Consider the following 22,192-nt stretch of genomic DNA (forward strand, 5'->3'; position numbering starts at 1 on the left):
TCCTTTCCAAATTGTGGCTGAAACATTAAAAATGGAGGTATATAAATAAATTTCGAATCTTATGTGGAATAAGTATTCAAGTGGATCCACAAAAAAAATGTAGGCTATGTTCACCGTTAATGTTCATTTTTTGAATTATCCTACTAATAATCTCTAAAAATGAACGTTAACAGTCACTTTTGGGTCCACCTAAAATGCACGTGACTGGACACCCTTGGATCCACCTCAAACTGTTTTACAAACTGATCTCCATCTTCCTCATCCCTACCTTTGTCGACTTTGCATTCTACAAAATAATTTTAATAATTTCTAGTAATCTTCGGATCCTTCTAATCCAATCCAAGCCACTAAATCGAGTAATCCAATCCATTTAAATTCTCCTGTTTATAGCTCTTGCATAGTTTTGGACCCCCTTGTATATTTGAGAATATATATTAAATTCCACAATTATATAGTCCTTACAGTATACAAAATCCAAGCTAATATTTATTATTGCATCCTCCTCGAATTTTTCGAAGATACACGTTTATATTAACCCTTGTATTAAAAACATTAAAAATCATCTACGTTTATACGTCCTACGTCCTTGGATCCTCCTTAAACACTATAAAATCCACATCTATGTCTACATCTTGGATCATACTAAACTAACACTTAAATATTCGATGTTAATACTCATCCTTGGACCTTCCTCTATAAAAATCGTTGTCTATGGCCAAACCAATTCTCCTAATATTTTTCAGAAATTCAAGTTTAGGGCCATACAAACTGAGTAATTCTCAAACTCCTAAAAATCCCATTTTTTACATATCTTTGGATCTTTCTCTCTTGAAAAAACCACGGGTTTAGCCACTCTGGAATCCTTCTACAAAATAAGGCCATATTTATAATCCGATTCTCTCAAAACTTTTAACAAAACCAAGGCTTATTATAATATTAGGATTCTTCTAAAAATTAAATATATAGTTACTCTTGGATTCTTTTAAAACTTTTTTAAAACTCACGTTTATCTTCATCATCAAATCCTTCTTTACATCCTTTAAATCTCAACATTTGCCGTCGTTCATAGTCCCTCCATTAAATGTTAAAAAATCCATTGTTATAGTCAACCTTAGACCCTACTTTAAGTCTTTTAAAAATCCAAGTTATAGTAGTTCTTAGGTCCCACTTTAAGCCCTTTAAATATCCCATTTTATTTCGTCCTTCGAATCTCTTTTATATCCTTCAAAATGAATACAATTCTTAAAGAGCCCACAAACCTCAGAAGCCATTTCAATTCCTTTAAAAATTCACGTCCATAATCGTCCTTAGATTCTCCTTTATATCCTTTAAAAATCCACGCATATTGACGTCCTTAGATTCTTTAAAAATCCATGTTTTTGCCGTCCTTAGAAGCTATTTTAAATATTTTAAAAATCAACATTTATAGTCGCCCTTAGATCATATTTTATATCCCTTGAAAATCCACGTTTATAGTCGTCCTTAGATACTACTTCAAATCATTTAACAATCCACGTTTAGATTCAACTTCAAATCCTTTAAAAAGTCAAATTTAAATCCTACTTCAAATCCGTTAAAAATCCATGTTTAGGTCCTACTATAATCCTTTAAACCTCTTTCTCGTCTATTTTGATACACAAACACAAATTCTTTTAAAACTCTCCAAAAATCCGTGGATTTGGCCATATTTCTAAATCCTCCTAAAGCTTTTTAAAAATCCAGCTCCATGGCCATCCAAAATTCTTTACAAAGTCCACGTTTATACCCATCCTTGGAACCCACAAAAATTAAAAATGAAGTTTGGAAAGATCCATGTTAAAATCTATGTTAATGTTCAGTCTTGGATTCTACAAAAACACCTTAAATCCGTGATTATGGCCATCCTTTGATCCTCGTAAAAACTCTAAAAAATATTATCTTGGGAGAAATCCACCTTAGAGTTCATCTCTAGATTTGTAAATTCTTCATAAAAAATCACATTTATACTGGAATTTGGTACTCATAAAAATCCGCATTTATTGTCGTCCAGGTATTCCTTGGAAATCTTTGTAAAAATCCATGCTAATCTTTCGTTCCTCCAAAAACTCATTAAGCATTCTCAGATTTTTGAAGTACTTTTTAAAAATTCCACAGTACTTGGAACTTTCCAGTCGTCCTTGGTCATCCTTGAGCCCTCCCCAAAACTACGTTATCATCATCATCCTTAGGCCCTTCAGTATTAAAATCATTCTTGAATCCTTCACGGATATAGTTATATACGATCCATGTCAAAATCTTTACAAGTACATCCAAGTTAAACATCACATATAAAATGGATCCTTCTTAAAACCTTCGTTGGTTTATAAATATTTAAAAAGGTATATAAAACTTTGAAATACTATGGTCTTAAAAAATCCCCCTAAAAATCGACGTTGGTAATTTACCAATTATGTATATTCCTCCTTGAATCCTAAAATATTAAAAAAGTGAGATCGAAAAATTGTAAAAATCTGAGGTCTTCTACTCTCCGTAGAAGACGTTGAATCCAAATAAGACCTTGAGTTCATCTCCATAAAAATCTCTATAGAAGACCTAAGAGTCTACTCCATAAAATACCTAAAGATCTTCTCCATATAAAATCTTAAGATCTAGGAGACGTAAAATACTTGTCGATAGAAGACCTAGTGGTCTTCTGAAAAGAGGACCTGAAAGTCTTCTAAATAGAGGACCTGAACGTCTTCTAAATAGAGGACCTCAAGCTATTCAAAGACTGCCCTGTAAAAATCCACGTTAATGTTCAATCTTACATTCTTTTAAAACGCCTTAAAATTGATCTTCGTAAAAACTTTAAAAATGATTAGCTTTGGAAAAATCCACTATTAAGATAATCCATAGATCCCACTAGAAATCTTTAAATGTAAAAATTTGCATTTGATCCTTCTCAAGATTCACTTCAATTGTCATCCTGAGATCTCTTGGAAAATCTAATAACTCTAACACTTTAAAATTCTATTATCGTTGAAAATTTCTATTTGTCTTTGGTCATCACTAAAACTGTGTTAATGGTTATCCTTGGATCCTTTAGTATTATACGGTAGGATTCATCTCAAAACCTTCACAAGTACACATTTTCGGTCAACTCTTAAAAATTAGAATCCTATATTTATACTTATCCGGGAATCACAGTAAAAGTCGTTCTATTCATGTTTTGGGTCCTCCTAAGCCCTTAAAAATCCTAGTTAAAAATCTGCTATATCTGATATTATTCTTCTAGAAGCCGTCATTGGAATACGTAAAAATGCACATATATTGCCCACCTTGAATCGCTTCTTAAACAATTCCCCTAAAAAAACCGCTTCGAGGCTCCATGTTTAGAGTTATCCCTATTTCGTCCCAAGAACGCATATAATATTCCCCTTGAATCATAAACAATTAAATGAATTTAAAAATATACGTTGGCAGTCAACTTCTGGGACCATATAAAAGTTGCTAAAAATTAACATTAATGGCTTCAAAAACGCTAGTTTTTAACTAACAGACTTCCTTTTATATTCAGAAATTCCATTAGAAATTCAAAACATCATCATACTTTCAAAATTGGGCAGGTTCAGGATTTTGGCCATAATTTTTTGCAGCTTTTTCAGACATTTATCCGGAAATAAATAGAAGACTTAGCATAAAATAGCCATCCTGTCAGCGCATCCGTCTGCCTATTCATCGGTCAATTTTAGGGTTTCTTCAAATCAAACTTTTATTCTAAATATATAAAATTGGTCGACAGAGAATACGCCAGAAAATGTTCCAATCACATAATTTCACCATCCGTTCTGTTTAGCTTCAAATGCGAATCGCAACGTTCCAACTTGAACTTCTTCATTTAAAAATAAAATTATTCTTTTTCCAGATTTCACAGTTCACAAATGTGTGCATTTCACATCTTCTGCTGGCTGCTATGCATTGATAATGACATTGATTTTGAATGGGGTGAGGAAAAACATGAAAATTGCCAAAGGATATTGACATTGTCTAGGTGACGACGTTGATGATGATATTGACGCTGATTGCTGGAAAGGGAAAAATCGCTTGTAAACAGATGGCCTGGTCGTCCAGGTCATTAACGTTCGTTTGTTCGAACGTTCATTGCTGTTGCATTGAAAAGGGAAACTTAAGCTATTCATTCGAAAAAAATTAATCGTCAATATGGCTAAAAGGAAATTGCTGATGTGTTGTTGTAAGACAACGCAACAACAACAACGAAAATTCAACGCTTTACACGGTTTAATAATAAATAGACTGTCCGTTAATATGAAAGACAACGTCTTCGTCGTCGTTGTCGGCAATCTTTTTTTAACACTTTCACTTAGCCATGATTTTTGGATTTTCTGTCTGTGTGTGTGTGTGTGCGAGTGTGTCTGTCGGCGAAACGTTACTCATCTAGCGTAACATTGCATTACGTTTTTGTTTTATTTTTTCGTTTCATATTTTCTTTTATTATTTATTTATAATAATTGCATTGCTTGAAGATGTTTACAATTAAAAGATATTTAATACAATGCCGTAGGTACAGTACCGGGGGAGGTGGGTATGGGAGGTGTGTATTTCTAGCGATTTTTTTTTTGTTTTTGTGTTACGCGTGAATACTCACGAATGCATCTCAAGTTCCGTACGGACTTTTAGCATGAATTTTTCGTTCGGTAATTTAAACAACAACAAAACAACAGCAACAACAATGAACCTCTTTTGTTTTCTTAATATCCGTTTATTTATTTTTTTCGTTACTCATTTTTTTTGTTTTAAGAAAAAATGGTTTACGAAAGATTATGATTTCACACCAGAAACAGAAAAAATAAAACATGGGGTGAGTAAAAAATAAACAAATATTTTAAATGGCTTATGGAGTTAAAAATGTAAATATTAATAGGGGAATTGGGGGTTTGAGGACAAGTTGCAAAATTCATCTGAAAGTCGCAGATAAATGAGACTATCCAAAAGAAAGTTTGAAAACACAATTGCTCGACTATTCCAAGGACGACTATCAAGCCTCTTGCGGGCAACACTTGGTTAGCAGAAAAGGAAACCTTGTGGACCTCTCTTACAACGTGATAGGCCGGTCTGTGGTACTATGCGGCTCCGGAGTGGTCAGCCAACGTTAGAACTACGCAGGGGAAAAAATCAGTTCTGCCAGAATCTCACCTTTAGCGCAACAGGGTGCCTCCTCATGACATCTATCGACCACCTACATGAGGAGGCGAAGGTCTTACCGTTACGACGGTGTTACAGACAGAGCCATTCGAATCACCATTTGGTGGATGGGTAACCTCCGCCTAGGCAAGTAAGGAAAGACCTTTATAATCTAGAGAGAGAGAGAGATACAGAGGTATAAGAGAGAGCCTCTAGATCAAAAGGCCTATCAAAAACGACTGAATAGTATTCACTTTTAAGCGGTCTCAGAAGTCATGGAAAGATATAGAATAAATACTGTACTAGGAGACCTACTTGGGTGTTACAGACAGAGCCATTTGAATCACCATTTGGGTGATGGGCAACCTTCGCCTAGGCAAGTAAGGAAAAACATTCATGATCGAAAGAGATATATGTACAGAGTTATAAGAGAGAGCCCCTAGATCAACAGGCCTATCAGAAAGGACTGAACAGTATTCACTCTAAAGCGGCCTCAGAAGTCATGGAAGGATATAGAGTGAATACTGTACTAGGAGACCATCCCCCTTCCATCGCAGATGCAGAGCGTTAGTTGGCCCGACAAACCCGAGTAGTTTTGGCTCAGTTAAGATGAGGATGGTGCAGCCGCCTCAAATCCTATTGGGTCTAATAAGGGTCAACATTTTGAAATAATATAACCCTTATAAAATGTTATGTCCGACTATCTACAAATTACACATCACAATATTTTTATTAACCCAAGGTCTGATGTGAAGATGGTATATATCGGCGCACTCCGTACGGTAGCTCCACATCAAAGGGTCAAATTTTTGAATACCCATGAAGCGCATAAAACGCGAAATTAACATCCTATTCCATTCAGGCACATTTTAATATTTTGATCAACACAAGGTCTGTTATAAAGATGGTAGAGATCAGAGAACTTCTTCTGATACCTCCCCCAACAAGGGTCAATATTTTGAATATCTATGAAGGCAATAAAACGCCAAATGTATATCCGACTTAATTAAGACTTGACACATCTAGATATTTCGATCAACACAAGATGTATTATAAAATGGTAGAGATCGAACCATTTTTCTGGTACCTCCTCCACAAAGGGTCAAAATTTTGAATAACCAAAACGTTTATAAAATCCGAAATAGTCAGCAGATTCCCTTAGTATTTCACACATTCCATTATTTCTACTTAATACAAGATATGCTTTGAAGATGTGATATATCGGTCGACTCCTTCTGATACCTCCTACATAGGGTCAAAATTTTGAATATCTATGAAGCTCATAAAACGCAAAATAAACATCCGATTCCATTCAGACTCATCAACATTTCCATCAACGCAAGATCTGTTATAAATATGGTAGAGACCGGGACATTTCTTCTGTTACCGCCCCCAGAAAGGGTCAAAATTTTGAATATACACGAAGCTCATAGAACTCGAAACCCACATAGGGTTCAAGATTTTGGAAAACACAACCCTCAAAGAAGGCGAAATAAGCATCCCGCTCTCTTAAAATTTCACACAAACAAACATTTTTGCTAACAAAATATCTTTTGTTAAAATGATATGTATCTGCAAGCCCCTTCTGGTACCTCATCAAAAAAGGGTCACAATTTTCGATACTTTAATCTGTCATAACTTGCGAAACACGTCAGCGATTCTTTACAAATTAATATATTTAAATATTTTCTGATTGAGAGATGAATATGGAAATTATAGTTTCGCATAAAATCGGACATAAATGTTCGCTTTTCTTGTGTGTTTGTCCATGCCAATATTTTAATCTCTATCAGATGAGGCATAAAACTGGAATACTTCGGTCGACTATATCTGGTACCTCACGCTCATTTTTATATTTTCTACATATTATCAGATATCTCATATAATGTGAAGGAAGTAGGCGATATGGTTCCAAACCGGTACGTCGCAATATTTACATAATATTTATTGGCAATATTGGCCCATTTCATCGGAACCCATTCCATAGAGGTTCAATAATTTGAAAAATCATAAAGTCAAAATATATTTAAATAATCGAACACTGGCTGAGGGTGTATATCTGTCGGCAAAACCGACTGATACTTTTTAACTTGTTTATCTGATATTTCGGCCGGAAAAAAGACTACCACTTCATATTTCTTTCCGTCATAAGTCAGACCGTGTCCATATCCGAAATGTGGCGTTTATTCTGATATTCGGACGAAATCGTATTTATACGTCTGACATGTTTGGACCTTGAGTTTAATCTTGAGACTCAGATCTAAACTTTTCATATTCCCTATGCCATTTTGCCTCTCTTTCAAGCAGGATATTGTATTCTCATCAAAAATTAATATTCTTTCTAGCTTACGCATATTGAAATAATTTATTATGACAAGAAGGGAAAAAAGCATATTTACATTGTCGGCTCTTCTTTTAAATGCAAAAATTTCCTCCATCAGTTCCTTGATTCTGGCCATTCTGAGGAAACCCACAAATGATGACAAATGCATATTTCATTTCATTGTGATTTCCGAAAAAAAATATACAGTCTCCTGCTGATTGATGTGCCCACTTGGGAAATATATGTCCGACAGCTTGATCATAAATCTCCATTGCCTGGCCATTTGAGGCCGAGAAAAAAAGCCACCCACTTCAGTTGAAAACTTTCCGCCACATGTGTTGTACATTAAGGCCCCCGAACAGGGAACTCGAGAGCACTGACTGAATATTTAATTAAAAATACATCGACAACAATAAAAACTTCAAAATCACAAAATATTCCCGTTTAATTGTTACAATTTAGTGAAGTGAAGTCGTCTCACCCGATCACACACGCTCACCCAAATATGGCAACCACAACGGCCACGACGACAATGTGTCTGCCAAAAACAAAAGATGATACACTCACCACAAAAAAGTGATGTGTAATCAGCCACTTTTTTGGCGGCAGGGTTATTAAATTTATGATCGCACCATTTTGGTTGGCGGTAAGCATTTGACCATTAAATGTATAAATGGCCACTGCCATGTGGGAGTGGTGCTTGGTGTTCCTGATGCAATGATCTGGGTAAATATTTACGTCATTAAAATCATTGTAAACAAGCAAGTCACCGATACTCTGGCCAATGACAAATGCAATTGCGTTTATGTTTGTTGTGAACAAACTTTGGCTAAAATTGCATCCGCAGGCCGGTGGCGATCATGTGGGAACGATCATCTCTGTTGGCTTTGTTTGTTTCGTAGCCAAAAAAATTCAATAAACAGTAATGGTCATTTATAATGGCTGAGAGTATGTGTGTGTGCTCGTGATTTGGGGAGGTTTAAACGATGACAATTCATGATCACTTCTGTCGACATCAAGTTCAATGGAAATTGTTGGAACATTATCCAGACCGGTGGCATTAGCTGGGTAGGTAGTAAGCCGGATTGTCAGGTTGGTTGGACGACAAGGTGGCCACATTTAAGTAATGTGGAAAATGTATCTGTATCGTGGAAATCATGCAGATAATATATCTACGCTATCGAAATGAATGAATATTGTATCTACGTTATCTAAATAACGTGGATAATGTATCTACGTCATCTCAATGGTGTGGAAAATGTATCTACATCATCTAAATAACGTGGAAACTGTATCTAAGTATTCTAAATAACTAGGATAATGCATCTACTTTATGAATAATGTATCTTCGTCATCTAAATAACATGGATAACATATCTATGTAATCTAAATAATGTATCTAAATCATCTAAATAGCCGGTATAATGACATGGATAATGTATCTACTTTATTGGTATTGTATCTTCGTCGTCTAAATAACGTGGATAATGTATCTACGTTATCTAAATAACGTTACTAATGTATCTAAATCATCTAAATAGCGGGTATAATGTATCTACGCCATTTCAATGATATGGATAATGTATCTACTTTATGGGTAGTGTATCTTCGTAATCTAAATAACGTGGATAACGTATCTACGTTATTTAAATAACGTTATTAATGTATCTGAATCATCTAAATAGCAGAGATAATGTATCTTTGTCATCTCAATGATGTGGATAATGTATCTTCTTTATGGGTACTGTATCTTCGTCTAAATAACGTGGACAATGTATCTACGTCATCTAAATAACGTGAATAATGTATCTACTTTATAGATAATGTATCTTCGTCGTCTAAATAACGTGGATAATGTATCTACGTCATCTAAATAACGTGAACAGTGTATCTAAATCATCTAAATAGCGGGATACATTAGTATCTACGCAATTTCAATGATATGGATAATGTATCCATTTTATGGGTACTGTAACTTCGTCATCTAAGTAACGTGGATGATGTATCTACGTCATCTACAAAACGTGAATAATGCATCTACTTTATAGATAATGTATCTTCGTCGTCTAAATAACGCGGATAATATATCTATGTCATCTAAATAACGTGAATAATGTATCTAAATCATCTAAATAGCCGGTATAATGTATCTACGACATCTCAATGATATGGATAGTGTAACTACTTTATGTGTAGTATATCTACGTAATCTAAATAACGTGGATAATGTATCTACGAAATGTAAATAATGTTATTAATGTATCTAAATTATCTTACTGGCGTGGATAATGTATCTTTGTCATCTCAATGATGTGGATGATGTATTTACTTTATGGATAATGTATCTTCGTCATCTAAATAACGTGGATAATGTATCTTTGTCATCTCACTGATGTGGATAATGTATCTACTTTATGGATAATGTATCTTCGTCATCTAAATAACGTGGATAATGTATCTACGTCGTCTAAATAACGTGAATAATGTATTTAAATCATCTAAATTGCCGGTACAATGTATCTACGACATCTCAATGATATGGATAATGTATCTAATTTATGTGTAGTGTATCTTCGTAATCTAAATAACGTGGATAATGTATCTACGTTATGTAAATAACGTTATTAATGTATCTAAAGCATTCAAATAGCGGAGATAATGTATCTATGCCATCGCCATGATGTGGGTAATGTATCTACTTTATGCGTACTGTATCTTCGTCATCTAAGTAACGTAAATGATGTGTCTACGTTATCTAAATAACGTTATTTATGTATCTACTTTATAGATAATGAATCTTCATCGTCTAAATAACGTGAATAATGTATCTAAATCAATTAAATAGCGGGTATAATCTATCTACGCCAGCTCAATGATATGGATAATGTATCTACTTAATAGATAATGTATCTTCGTCGTCTAAATAATGTGGATAACATATCTACGTCATCTAAATAACGTGAATAATGTATCTACTTTATGGGTAGAGTATTTTCGTAATCTAAATAACGTGGATAATGTATTTACGTTATTTAAATAACGTTATTAATGTATCTGAATCATCTAAATAGCAGGGATAATGTATCTTTGTCATCTCAATGATGTGGGTAATGTATCTATTTTACGGGTACTGTATCTTCGTCATCTAAATAACGTGAATAATGTATCTACTTTATAGATAATGTATCTTCGTCGTCTAAATAACGTGGATAACATATCTACGTCACATACATAACGTGAATAATGTATCTAAATAGCGTGGATAATGTATCTACGCTGTCTCAATGATATGGATAATGTATCTACTTTATGGGTACTGTATCTTCGTCATCTAAGTAATGTGGATAATGTATCTACGTGGTCTAAATAATATGAATAAAGTATCTACGTCTAATTATCGTGGATAATACGTCATCGTAAGATGTGGATATGTATCTTCGCTATCTAAATATCTTGGATAATGTATCTATGTCATCCTAATAATGTGGATAATGTATCTACTTTATGGATAATGTATCTTGGATATCTAAAGAAAGAGCATAATGTATCTATGTCATCTAAATGACGTAAATAATGTATCTATGTCATCTAAATGATGTAAATAATGTATCTACGTTATCTAAATAACGTGCAAAATGTATCTAAGTCACCTAAATGAAGTGAAAAATATATATACGTCATCTAAATACGAGTGCAATGTATTTACGTCATCTAAATAACGTGGATAATGTATCAACGTCATCTTAATGATGGGAATAATGTATCTACATCAACTACATAAGGTGGATAATGTTCGAATGAAGTGGAAAACGTATCTACAACGTCTTAATGACGAGGACAATATGTTTGAATATATGTTCCTGTATCTACTGTGCCAAAATAAGGTGACAATAACATTTACATTGTATCAATATCATCTACATAACGTAGTTAACGTATTTCCGAAATCTAAATTACGTGGATAAAGAATCTTCGTCTTAAAAGGCATCGATAAATCATCCAGAGCATCTACATGGTGAGATGAAAAAACTGCAACCAATTTTAGACTGATGCCATTTCTGCCACAGCTGTTAAAATTATTCCAGTGATAGCTCATTATATTGTTTACAAGCGTACAATAGCATTTTGGTGAGAATTTTCCAGAAAAAAGTTGTTCGTCATGGAATTCATGGTAGTGTGATTTCTTTATATTTGGTTGGAAACCCACAATCGTTATCGTTAGAGCACTCCAGCATTTAAATGTTAATAAATTTTTTGTGTCTCGACCATCTCTAGTTAACGTGATACTGGTAGCGTAGCCCGATTTCAAGGTAGTGGACGTAATAAAACAGCAACATCAGCAGAAATGGTTCGAAAATGGTAAAGAAGCGACTTGATCGAAACCCGTATCGCAGTGGCCGAAAAATGGTTCGTGAGCTGAACATATCGATATTTTCCATTCGACAAATATTGAAAAATGAGCTCGGGGTAAAGCCATTGAAATTTCAAAAAGTGCAAGAACTTACACCGCAACAGAAGGAAAATAGACTCAAAAGAGCTAAAGAGCTGCTTCGCTTGGCCGAAAGTGGTGAACTGCCGAATTTAGAACATTCGTTGTCCAGCAGTTTGTAAACAAACAAAATGACCGTGTTTACTTGCCAAAGAGGTCAGCTGAAAATGTGCACATTCGGTTGGCCACCAGAACTGAAGCGTCGGTCATGGTGATGGTGTGGCCGATCTTCGCTCGTATTAATCGACAGTGGCATAAGTAAAAATGCCGAATATTACAGCGAAAATATTCGGGAGGGTGTAGCGAAGCCTTGGGCAAGCAAACATTTTGGCCACAGACTTTGGACATTCCAAAAGGGCTCAGCACAATCGCATTGAGCACGCGCCACCCAAGAATTATTACAAAATGAGGTTCCTCGCTTCATTTCCAGCGCACAATGGGCACCAAAATCTTCTGATACCAATCCGTTGGACTATTGTGTCGGGAGTATTTTGGAAAGCGAGGTTGGAACTAAAAAATACCAAAGTGTCGAGCACCTCAAGCAAGCGCTTCGCCGGGAATGGGCCAAAATACCGCAGAGCAACATTCGGGCAGCGTGTGACGGTTTCATTGGCCGTTTGAACGCCATAATTCGTGCCAAAGGTGACCAATTCTAAGAAATCTAAACTTATTCTAAAATTTGATGCTATTTCTGACAAAAGCTCCGGATACCAAACCGTTGGGCTATTGTGTCTGGAGTATTTTGGAAAGGAAAGTTTGGCACTAAAAAATACCAAAGTCGATCACCTCAAGCAAGCACTTCGTCGGGAATGGGCCAAAATACCGTAGAGCAACATTCGGTCAGCGTGTGACGGTTTCATTGGCCGTTTGAACGCCATAATTCGTGCCAAAGGTGACTAATTCGCACACATCTAAACTTATTCTAAAATTTGATGCTATTTTCGACATTTTTTGCTTTCATTCAATAAAATTAAAAAAAACAGCGCGGGCCGACTTTTGATACCCTACAGCACTTTGCTAATTTGGTAGAGCTCCAAATAACAATTAAAAGTTTTTATGGGAAAATTCAATCATACACGCTATGATTTTAATTATTATTTAAAGTTCAAAGGACTAAATATGCCGAAGCATTTGTGTCTTTTAAATTCTGACCTATATTGCCCATTCGGTACAAAATTAATTTGAAATCAGATAAAGATATATATGGGAGGTATATCCAAATCTGAACCGACCCATAAGATTTGGCAAAGATATTTCTGAGCTGTATTTGATACATTTCCCTGAATATCGTTGTTACGGAGTGCATATTACGGCTGTGGGTAACAAATATAAAAAATCGGATGAACAATATATGTGGGAGCTATAGCTATATCTGATCCGATCTTCACCAAATTTGGCATACTAGCTTCTAGACTCAATTCGGTCGTATGTGTCAAATTCCATCCCATTTGGGATAAATATTAGATGTTTGGTATATGGGAGCTATATCCAAATCTGAACCGATCTCGATAAAATTTAGCAAAGGGGTTTCTGATTTGTATTTGATATATTTCCCCAAATATTGCTGTTACAGAGTGCATATTACGGCTGCGGAGGACAAAAATAACAAATCGGATGAACAATATATATGGGAGCTATAGCTATATCTGAACCGATTTCGATCAAATCTGGCATTCTTATTTTCAGGCCTAATTTGGTTGTATATGCAAAATGCCATACTATCCGGGCTGATATTACACGTTTGGTGCATAATAAAAGGCAAATAGGACGAAGATATATATGGGAGCTATATCTTAATTCTTACCAATTATCTCCAATTTCAATAGGGTTCGTCTTTGGGCCAAACAAATGATTTGTACAAAATTTCATCTGGATCGGGCAATAAATGCGAACTGTGCTTTGTTTACATTGACAGACGAACGGACATGCATAAATCGACTCAGATTGTGATTCTATACAGATCATCAAAAGGAACTATGGGTATATTTCGTTTCCGTTTGCCTGTTACAAACAAATGCACAAAGACATGATACCCTGACCACCTTGTGGTGTAGGGTATAAAAAATTTAAAAATTATGGCGTTTGACTTTGTTGCAGTTTTTTTTTATCTCACCCTGTACATGCCTTCAATTAAAAATCTATACAATGTTAGTACCATGGATTATTCGTCCAATTTATGTCATCCAGGAACAAAAAATATCTACGCATCTGAATAACATAAATAATACATACACCCCGCAAATAAAGTGCTTGCAATCTAAAACACCTGGATATTGTATCTACGTCACCTATATAACGAGTTTAAGGGATTTACGTCACCTTAATAACCTAACTACTACACTTAAGCGATGTGGATAATGTATATACGTCATCAGATTATGACTGGAAACTACATCTTCATTACCTCCGCATCCTTCTTTGTGAAAAAACCGAGAAACACTTTGATTTATATCCCCTTGACATAAAAATGATTTAATTTGCCCCAGAAATACTTAAGCATACGCTGCAGATATATCATTTATTGACATTTATTTGTTTTGTATTTTTAAAACAATTTTTGTGTACATTGTTAAAGTGCTGATGTTGTTGCTGCTGCTACATTTGGTCATAAATAAAATAAGCTTTTATTTTAAATATTTACAATAATCTTGGCAAAAAGATATTTTTCATTTGCTGTTTTTTTTTTCATCTTTCATTTCTCTTAAATTGAAATGTATATTTCATCAAAGTCGTATGGCTTTTGCCAATGACAGTGTCGAACACCCTTGGTAATATCACCGGGGGTGGTTTGGGTTTCCTTGAGGCATTTGCTTTTAAGTTTGTGTTGTGTTTTTTGTCTCCACGCTCTTGCAGAAAAAAAGTGCATTGGCATACGATGAAAATATCGTCCACACATTGCGAGTGATGAAAATGTCCCTTGAATTAAATTGTTATTGCTCGCCAGTTGATGCGAAGCGAGTGTGAGTGTTGGAGAGGTTGAATGCGTTTTTTTTTTACATTGAGGTCTTTAAAATGATTTATTCCATCAAGGACACAAATGCCAGCATGGTTCTTTGGGTGGGTCGGTGTTCTCCATGGCAATACATCTGCCGTTGTGGTGGATTGATGTATCCTGAACAACGAAGCAACGAATACGTGATATGAATATGAATTTGTTGTTTGAGGAAAAAACAAGTGCTTCTGTATTGACTCTTTATGGTTTGTAGTAATTCAGTTGAGTAGATTTTATGGAGAGATAGCGGGAGTCTTTTGGGGGAAAGAAACGAACTGTTGCATACACCAGGTGGCACATTGGCAATATCGATGCAAATGCGTGACACATAAATTAGTTGGAATTTCTCTAACAAAATAAAAAAGGCTTTAAAGCCTTGGTATTCTATCTATACAAGAACTTGCAAAGGTAGCATGTGTAGAAAAGACCTCTATATTTTTTTTTAAGTAGGTGAATGCATTTTCTTCGATATTCTGGAGGCCAAAATCTGTGAGGAATATACAAAGGCATAGTAAATGAGTTCTAGACCAGGTGGGTGGAAAAACCATCATCCCTATTACTCTCAGTGAACACAATCCTTTCATTCGATTCCTGTTAATGGATGCACAGAATGTTTTTGAAAGATTATTCCTAAAAAAGCCCACAAGCCCAGAAAATCCTCCTATCATCATACAAATAATTTTTGTAAGGAAATCTTAAATTTTTTTAAAAATGTTTGCTATAAATTTCCTTAAAACATATATTATTGGAACCATACGATTTTTCAAGAACCCTTAAATAAATGTTAAAAAATTCTCTACAAGAAAATCCTTTAAAAATAAATTTTGTAGGTAATAAATAAACGTATTTAAGAAATCTGCTAACCTTGTCCAGGATTTCCTTAACCATTTTTGAAAAGAGTTGTAGTTGTTGACCAGGTTGTCAGTAAAACTATTTTTAAAATTAATTGCGGTTCTTTTGACAATTTTATATTAAAACTATCTATCGCCAAAGAAATGTGTGCGACTTATCCAAAGCTAAAATTTGATATAAAAATTCAAGCTATTCAAAATTCAGATTAACAAGGTGAATGCTTTATGAGGAAGGTACAAAATAGAGTGGACCTACGCGGCCAAAAAATATACGTCAGTGAAAAGTTTGAAAAAAAAAAACTGAAAAAAAATTTCTCATTTTATGAGAATTACGATACAAATTTATGGCCACTTTTGGGGAAGGTAGAAATAAAGAGTGGGTCAATATTTACCATTTCCACATCTAGTTCAAGCTGCATAGGATAGTCACTTTGCTTCCAAAGAAAGCACCGATATATTGAATAGACCGATATTGATAGATGTATTGATATTGATGTGATGTTAAGTTTGTTTACATTGGGCTCTTTTACCCGTAATATCCATAAGGTCGAACGATAAATTTACAAAATCGAAACATCAATCACTATGGAATTATTTTTGTACCATATATACCGAAAATACTCCTCAAGGCCCTTAATTTAAATAATTTGAGGCCTAAACTACGATTTATTTTTCTGCAAAGTAGAGATAAAAAACTGCAACATAGTCAAACGCCATAATTTTTCTTTTTTTTAATTTTATTGAATGTCGCAAATAGCATCAAATTTTAGAATAAGTTTAGATTTATTCGAGTTGGTCACCCTTGACACGAATTATGGCCTTCAAAAGGCCTTGAAACCGTCACACGCTGCCCGAATATTGCTTTGCGGTAATTTGACCCATTCCCAGCGAACCGCTTGTATGAGGTGATCGACACTATGGTATTTTTTAGTGCCAACCTTGCTTTCCAAAATACTCCAGACACAATAGTTGTACTATTGGATTGGTATCCGGAGATTTTGTTGACCATTGTGCGCTGGAAATGAAGCGAGGAACCTCATTTTGTAACCATTCTATTCGGCATTTATTCTGATACCACGCTCGATTAATACGAGCGGAGAGCGACCATCGACTGTTATGGCGGTCCACACCATCACCATGGACGGCGCTTGAGTTCTGGTGGCCAACCGTAAGTGCACATTTTCAGCTGACCTTTGGCAAGTAAACACGATCATTTTGTTTGTATACAAACTGCTGGACAACGAATGTTTTCTCATCGGGGACTGAGATAACCAAATTCGGCAGTTCAGTGAGTCTATTTTCTTTCTGTTGCGGTGTAAGGAAGCACCGATATATTCCATCTTCACTAGAGATCTAATGTTGGTAGATATGCGCAATGTTCAGAGGTTTTTTCCGCATTTTTAATAGTTATGATAATTCTAAAGTTTTTTACCGTTTGTGGGGAAGTTACAAGAAGTGGACCAAAGTTCTCTACTTTCGCACCTAAGTCAATACAAATATTATGCTGTGTTAAGTCTGACATTTTTAAGTGTTCACTTTGAGTACAAAAGTTAATATTCCTAAAAATCTGATTTCGGTCTTAAACCGCTTCAGTTTTACATTTACCTGTAATTTCTCTAAGGTCGTAAATTTTCGGAACATTAGAAAAGCCCCTAAGTTTTTTTTTTAACTTTCTGAAAAATTTTTGATATTATGAATCAATATTGATATCAAAAGCATGTTGGGGCTTTTTACACCAAATTACATCACACCTTCCATATTTCTTTGCACCGTGTTTGGTGCATCAAATATGTGAAATCGGTCGGGAATATATATATGGGAACTACATCCAAATCTGAACCGGTTTGAATATAATCCGACAAATTTATTTTTGTACCAAATTTAGTCACTCATGTCGAATTTCATTGGAATCGAAAATACGTACCGAGTTTGGTGCATCAAATATATGAAATCGGCCGAAAATAATTGTGGGAGCTATATCCAAATCTGAACCGATTTATTTATGATCAAATACCGCCACACATTCCGAATTTCAGTGGAATCGGACATATATATCGTGTTTGGTGCATCAAATATGTGAAATCGGCTGAGAATATATATGGGTGCTACGTCCAAACCTCAACCGATTTAAATATAATTTAACAATTTTGTTGTACCAAATTTCGTCTCTATATCCGAATTTCATTGTTCATACATATCGCATTAAATATGTAAAATCGACCGAAAACATATGTGGAAGCTATATCTAAATCTGAACCGATTTGAATATAATTTGACAAATTTATTTTTGTTTCAAATTCCGTTACGTATTCCAAATTTAGAGACTTTATCTGTAATCGATCAATAGATAAATGCATATAAAATCTAAATTTTTGGAAGGTACCTCAGAAAAATCTGTGCAGCGGTTTTCGAGTCCATAAATTACTAATAAACGAACAAACATACAAACATTTTCCTCTTTTACAGATATAGATATTTATTCCAAAATTTTGACCCTTTGTGTGGGAGGTACTTCATGATGTGGACCGATGATGCAAATATTAGGATTTGCCAAGTTGGAGCAAATTTGGATTATCCTTTCTTTTTCTGTGTTGTAAACATTTTTTTTTTTTTTTGAAAATTTCCACATTTTTTTGGGGACAGATATTGGAACGAGTGAACCGAACCCATCTCCGAACTCGATCTAAGTTTGATAATATCATTACGATGTACCAAGTTTGGACCAATTCGAATGGACGGACAGCGCTAGATCGATTCCAAATGTCATGTGGTCCAAAGAGATCTAGGGTCTAAAACCGTTATTTCGATGAGGCAGGTTTTGGCCGTATTAAATGATATATACCCTCTTAAGCCATATGGCTGAGGAAAGAAAATTCATTCAGACGATTAAACAAACAAGACAATTTTATACTTCAAGGATTGTTATTTGTCAAATCTTCTAAAATACCGAATATGAAACAATTATGTGGGTAAATGTGACTAGGATTATCGAAATACCGAATATCGTTGTATATCTTCTTATGAGAACTGTAGGAAAACGTGGAACTAAATATTAAATGTTCTGCCTACGGACTTGAACCCATTATGAACTATAAATACCAATTTTTATCAAAATATCAAATATCGGAAAGTACCGTTATATGGGGGCTATACCAAAACGTGGACTGATACATACAATGTTTCGCCAAACGAGCTAGATCCTATTACGAACTATAAATACCAATTTCTGGACAAATACGTGAAACTATATTTCAAAAATCATCAAAATACGGAATGTTGGGAGGTTCCGTTGCATACAATGTTTCGCCATATGAGCTAGAACCCATTATGAGCCACATATACCAATTTTTAGACAAATCCGCGAAAAAATATGGCAAAAATCGTCAAAATACCGAACATTGGGAGGGGGCTATACCAAAACGTGGACTTATAGATACAATGTTTCGCCACCGGAGCTAGAACCCATTATGACCAACAAATACCAATTTTTAGACAAATCCATAACAAAATGTGGTAAAAATCATCAAAATACCGAATATCGGGAGGTACCGTTATATGGGGGCTATACCAAAACGTGGACTTATATATGCAATGTTTCGCCACCGGAGCTAGAACCCAATATGACCTACAAATACCAATTTTCAGACAAATCCGTAATCAAATGTGGCAAAAATCATCCAAATACCGAATATCGGGAGGTACTGTCATATGGGGGTTATACCAAAACGTGGACCGATACGAACTACAAATAACAATTTTTGGACAAATCCGTTAAAAAATGTGGCAAAAATCATCCAAATACCGAATATTGGGATGTACCGTTATATGGGGGCTATACCAAAACGCGGACCTCTACATACAATGTTTTGCCACCGGAGCTAGAATCCATTATGACAAATAAATACCAATTTTTAGAGAAATCCATGGAAAAATGTGGCAAAAATCATCAAAATACCGAATATTGGGAGGTACCGTTATATGGGGGCTATACCAAAACGTGGACCTCTACATACAATGTTTCGCCATATGAGCTTGAACCCATTATGAGCCACATATACCAACTTTTAGACAAATCCGCGAAAAAATGTGGCAAAAATCATCAAAATACCGAATGTTGGGAGGTACCGTTATATGGGGCGCTATACCAAAACGTGGAACGATGCATCTCATTTTCAATCCTAGACACAATACGAATTGTTCTGCGAAATTTTGACGCTCTACGTCAAATAATGTGGGCTATATCGTGATTTTGAGGAGGCAGACAGTCAGGCGGATATCGTTAAATCGACTAAGAATTTTATGCTAATTACGAATATATATACTTTATGGGATCTACGACGAATATTTAGGGATGTTCAAAGGGAATGACCAAGTTAATATACCCTGCTTTCCAAGGTGGAGGATATAAAAAATGTATAATTCCAAAATGGCATGTTTTGCAAAGCGAGAATTTTATAAGGGTTGGCTCCTCTGGTCCAGATCTAAAGGCATATTTCTATTTTTTTTTTAATTTTAATGCAATAGATTAATTTTAATCTTAATTTGTTACCTTTGCAAGGATTTCGGAAGTCAAAGTCCTCCAAGAAAACTTCTACATATTTTCTTTTCTAGTAGAAGATCGATTCAAAATGTTCTGTCTATAGAACTTCTATGAGACATCCCTTGAATATCCCCATTCAAAGTGAGCATTCAACCACAAAATACTCGAAACAGTATATACTCAAAGATTACCTGCATTTTTCCAAATATGACATATCAGGAAATCAATATTAATTTGTTTGTATTTTAGTTTTCAAAGCAATTTTATGAGGAAATCCAAAACAATAACATGCGTTGTTAGTAACTGCAAAAACAAAACAACTAAAATAATTATCAAAACTATTTGAGAGCGAGAAATACACAAATGCAACAAAGTAGGAAGTAATTCACAACAAATTTATTTTTAAATAAAAATTGTTTTCATTTTTTTCGTTTTGTGTGTGTTTTTTTTTTTTTTTTTGTGAACTCTCTTTTCTTGCTACTGAAAGGGGTAGCTGTCATGGTCTGATATCTTGAACTATATCGTCATAACATATCTTCATTCCATTAGAATCGACCTAACGTACAGACATGACGTGTGTGTGTGATCGTTCATTTTAATTGATTTGACACTTTGTAATCACTCATCATCAGCAGCAGCATCACTGGAAGTATCAACAGCATCATCAACTGCTACTTCATGACAGAAAAACAAAATCATCGCAAAAAACAAGCCCAGCAACCACAAGAAGAAAAATGATGCTCAACCGCAACCAGCAGATATATCAAAACAGAGAAAAAACATTGCAGCACAGCACGAACAAAATACTAGACCATAAAAATACAATTTAAAGTATAAAATATTCATAGAGAGCTGAGAGCTGAACGATATCAACACCAAGCCATCAGCACAGCCACCGCCAGCCGCCGCTGCCATAACGCCTGAGCTTGAGATTGTCATTGCCGCATGTTTTTTGGTTGGTTGATGTTTCTTTTTTTTTGCCATTGTCGCTTTTATTATTACTGTGGCGAGTGCCAAGTGTCATGAGTCTCAACTGTCTACGGCGTTTAAGTGTGACGACTGACTGACTGCCAAACAGGCAGCGAGTCAGCCAGAACCCAAACATACAATTGTCTTAGCAGTGCTCGACTCTTAAGCAAGCATTAATAAAAAATGTAGCGTTTTTCTTCGCCTTTATCATCTTCTTCTTCGTCGTAGTCGTCGTTTCCATTTGATTTGTAATATGTAACAATTCTTGGAAGGCCCCTCATCATCACCCTCATCCATCCAAAAGCGTTTTTATTCACATGCATCTCATCTCATCTCCTCGGCGATAATCATTGTCTTCATCACCATTGTCATATGAAAAATTAGTTCTATTGTCAGCCAGTGCAACGTCATTTTTTTCTCTCTCTGTCATGGAAAACAATTTAGATTTTTGAACAACATTTTTGTAGCGCAAATATGCACTTCCCACATTCCATCTTGGGAAGATGTCTGTCTGCACATGTGTTCACAAGTTTAGAAATAGTAAATGGCTGATTAATAATACAATGGAAGTCAGCGGCTGATGGGAGGCACATGCTTGTATGATGTGGCAAATGGGAGCTTTATACTCACTTAAAAATCTTTTGGGATATGAAGGCAGAATTTTTCATTTGGAGAACAATTTTCAAGGACAAATGAAATTTTAAGAATATTTTTCCAAACACCAACGAAGCTACAACTCTAATAATTTCGAAATTAAAGATAATTTTTAAAAACAATTTTTAAGAACATTTTCTCAAAAAAATCAAATTTTTTTAATTTTATTTTTTAATTTTTTTTTTTTTTTTGGTCCAGAATGTTTTTGTCTAAG

The 22,192-nt window shown here is 34.9% G+C and overlaps 1 long non-coding RNA gene across 1 annotated transcript in view; it reads right to left on the minus strand.

Annotated features, from left to right (window-relative positions):
* LOC109613530 (uncharacterized) overlaps positions 1 to 22,192 on the minus strand; it is a 154,850-nt gene that overhangs the window by 114,263 nt on the left and 18,395 nt on the right. The window lies entirely within an intron of this gene.

Source organism: Musca domestica, unplaced genomic scaffold (genome assembly GCF_030504385.1).
Source record: "Musca domestica strain aabys unplaced genomic scaffold, Musca_domestica.polishedcontigs.V.1.1 32, whole genome shotgun sequence".
In the NCBI taxonomy this organism is placed as follows: Eukaryota; Metazoa; Arthropoda; class Insecta; order Diptera; family Muscidae; genus Musca; species Musca domestica.